Source organism: Brassica oleracea, chromosome C5, assembly GCF_000695525.1.
Source record: "Brassica oleracea var. oleracea cultivar TO1000 chromosome C5, BOL, whole genome shotgun sequence".
NCBI classification, from domain to species: Eukaryota; Viridiplantae; Streptophyta; class Magnoliopsida; order Brassicales; family Brassicaceae; genus Brassica; species Brassica oleracea.
Window position 1 is genome coordinate 21,678,422 of NC_027752.1, and position 4,210 is coordinate 21,682,631.

The window sequence follows — 4,210 nt, forward strand, 5'->3', positions numbered from 1 at the left end:
ACAAAACTAACCTACGCAGTGTTCCACCGACAGTGAGAAGACTTCTATGACAGTTGAGAAGACTTCCCAAGAGTCTTCTGACGGAAGACTTTCCTAGAGGTCTTCTATAGAAAGTCAAATTTATGACACAATTCTGTCACTTGCAAAACTAACATGTTTATACGAGAAGACTTCCAGCAAACTTGTCTCTAAGAAACACACAAAGAAAGTCAATTGAAAAACTAACATATGCATTGACCATAAGTTTTCCGTAGATGTCTTCTTAAAAAAAAAATCAAAGATCATTCTTTGATCCGGTGAGCTTCATGTTTACCTTCTCCATGCACACACATAACTTCTTAATAAAAGTGACCCTCTCGTTCTTGACCAAAAATCATGAGCTTGAATGGCTCTATGAACCTTATCAAGTTTGGAATAAAAATCACTGGATTTTTTTGGATGAATATAGAGAGAAAGTTGAAACATATGTAGTTTGTATGCATAAGAAATGAGATAAGAGGAGTTAAAATTGATTTTTAGGTGCATGAAGAGCTTCAAATTGGTTATTCATGGGGGTTAGTGTATTGATGGCAATGACAATATTGTAAATACTTGATGAAAGTAGGGATGATAGAGAAAAACTCTCATTTTCGAAAATAAAAAATAAAAAAAAATGCATTTCGTGAATAATGCAAAATTTAAGGGTGAATAAGACAAATTAAAGTTCTAAAAAACGAGTTACATTTGCATTTTACTTTTTTGGGTCATATTTGATAAAAAAATCTACTTGTTATATTATTGCTCAACCAGCTAATCTTTTTCATCTGCAAAAAATAACATAGTGAATAATTATATAATAGATCATTTATAGATTATTAAAATTTACTAATAATTTTGTTATATTTTACTATTTTAGTCTGAATTTTTTGTTCATATGAAAAAAACAAAAATACTTTTATTCTCATTATCATAAGCTGATAAATTATGATAAAATGGTATACAATTTTCTAATATGAATTACTTTTTTGAGATTAATTATAGATGGTTTGAATAAATAATTGTTTATTAATATTATGATATATTTGAAAGAAATATCCAATATAAAAATTTTTAACATTGCGGAAAAAATTAGTATTTTGGGAAGAACATCAGTAAAGAACATCATGCGTTAGTGGAAAAATACAAAGGTTACAAATCGATTCTTTTTTTTTCTCTGTGACACAATGGCCTAGTAGTTCCTCTTAATAGAGGCAGTTGCAGGGTTCGAACCCCGCTTGGTGAGATGGTAGCAGAGGTGGTGCGACCACTGACCCACTTCCTCCTCTCAGTTACAAACCGATTCAAATGAATAGATAATATTATATAGATATATCTTGGGAAAAAAATAGACACATTTTCAAGACATGGCTGGCACAAGAGGAAGAAGCAGGGGTTTGGATGCGAACAAAGTGTTTTCACCCTCCTATGTGCTCGGTTCGAGAACTTGGTCCAATATTACTAAGTCTTGAAAACAAACAAAGGGCCTCTGAGGATTCAAGGCCCATCCCGAGCTCAAGGGACGGTCCATGTTAAGCTGACATATTCAAACCATAAATAAGGTCAAAGCATTAAAGGCGACTATAAAAGCACTTGATACTCGCCGGAGATCAGTAGCTGTTACTTTCCATTTTTGGAGACCTATAAAAGAAAGACCAAGGACAAGAACAAGAGGAACATATTTCCTTAGTGAATCTATACTTTTAATACTCGCCCAGCAGCCCGGAACGTAGCAGCTCGGCTGCTCAGCCAAAATGGACTTTTGTTCATTCAACCATCCCAAACAATGCAACTACGGCCAACACTGGCCGTCAATACAGCAGCTCTATTAAACCAAGTACCGGAAAATTATGACATGTTCTTCGTGTTTTGCTTCAACGTGCAGGTTAGAAGGATACAACTGAACAACAAACCCTGCAACATCTTGAACAAATCACTCACACAAAAGGCAGAGCAACAAGCTTAGAGCAACAGCTTATTAACCATATCGATGAGGACTCCACAAAGCGTAGCCCTAGGAGGACGTATAACGTCAACAAGACTCAATAAGTTAGACATTAATCATTGATCTATACTGGATGATTGAAACAACAAACACATGAGGTGAGATCAGTGATCTCAAAAGCAACTTAGCCCATACCAAGGCCGTCATCCGAATGATGCCAGTCCCAGTTCCATCGAGCTACCAGCTCGGCTCATGAAGTAAACAGTCATATAAGAAACGCATAGGACGCCATTCATAGTTCATATCACCAGAAATTATATCAAAACATCAAACTCAACATTCCCCCATATGATGGAAAGACAGATTCCCAGGCTCACATGACCGCCTATACATAGCAATGGGGCGAACTCGCTTCAACAATAGAGAACAAGATGTCGGTTACTGCCACCTTTGTGTTGAGAATATGGCATGAGCAGCTCTCAACTGGTTTTTGATATGCTAAAATTAACCTTAACCAACGTTCTCAAATAAGAGTCTCATCGTACTAATTGAGGATCGAATCCACAAAGACTCAATGTTTCACACAATACATTTAGTTTCGGATTAAGCTACGCCGAAAAAAGGAAAACAATAAACAAAGCAATATATCTAAACGGTTGTATGATATCAAGAAAAAGCGCGAGACTCAATGATATTACGTGTATACGCACACCAATTAATCTAATGTGCACACTACCGCAATCGAATGGTATGTCGATGTAGCACTTTAGGATCGAATCCACAGAGATCAACGATTACACTTTATCTTTATGGGATCAATATTAAGCTAAAACAATATGGGGGTTTAAAAGGTTGAGAAATCGTAAGAACAAGTAACAAATTGGTTTGGTGTTTTCAATTGATCAAAGAGCTAACCTAGGGTGAAGGATGGGGTGTCAAACGATCATGAGTCAAACATCTATTCAAGGTTTTATTAAGCGCGAGTCTAGAACTCAAATTACACAAGTAGATCAATCCACTTTCGTTGTATCTCGCCTTTCATCAATCAGTCTTAATACCTAAACTCTCGTTTGGATTAAAACATGAAGACAAACAATAAGCACGTATTTGATTAGTTCACAATTTGCCCTAACATCTACTTTCTCTGGTTAGGGACAAGCTGCCCATTCATGTTGTTTCTAGCAACCTAAGCACTTTTGATGATTAGATTAAACCTAGGTTCAAACAATAAATAGCTAGTTTAATGTAGGCAGTAATAAAAAACATGAATGGACACAATCAACAATGAACCTTATTTGTTTTTAGCTCATTGATCTAAACACCCTAACACCCTAGACTAAGCAAGCAGATTACTCAGCCATGGACATAGATAACATAGAGATAACAGATGAAGAAAACATGTCTGAATCAATAATAAAAAGCAAAGAGGGTTTAGAGATCTTCTCCAAAGGATGTAGAGATTCTTCTCCCTTGACAAGAGTACAAGTTTTCTCTCTCCAAAATCTCTCTAAAAAGTAACGTAGAATGTTTAGAATAATAAGAAAACATAGATATGCAGGTCTATGGTGGCTTGGGAGTAAAAAGAGGGAACCCTAGGTAAAATCCCGAAATATTAGAAGTTGCCTTAAAAATCTCAGCCGCTGGAACAGTCACTCGGGTTGTTCTGCTTGATCGGGAACAGTCAATTCAGACTGTTCTGCGTGAAAATCACCAAATTGCAGTGTTTTCTGCCTCTTTTGCTCCAACTGGTCCATCTCCTACCCAATGCAACTCCAGACCTGTAATGACTCGAAAAGACTAGAAAGACTCGATAAAGACTCAAAAACACTTTAGAAAACATTGTTAGAATGTATCAAAAACACAACATATCACTCAAGGATTTATCGATCAAGAGATTCAAAACGTAAGATGCCAAGGGTTTTATATGGTTCAATTCCATTTCTCGAATATTAATAATAAGTTATCCAATTCTCATTGCGATAAACTATCAAATGCCTAACTTTAATCAAATGCCAACTCTCGTTGCGGATATGATGAATCAAATAAACATTTGAAATATTAAAATATGTTTAACTAAATTCTTAGACCAACTCTTGGTGCAAATAAAATCTAGTCCATCAGGATTATGTTCAGGTATCGATTACACTCTTGTGTTTCAAAATGATCATATGATTCTAGGTTCTTTATACCAGCTCAAATTACCCCAGAGCCAACTTTTACTCTCTCAAATAAGAGGTTCAACTATAGTAC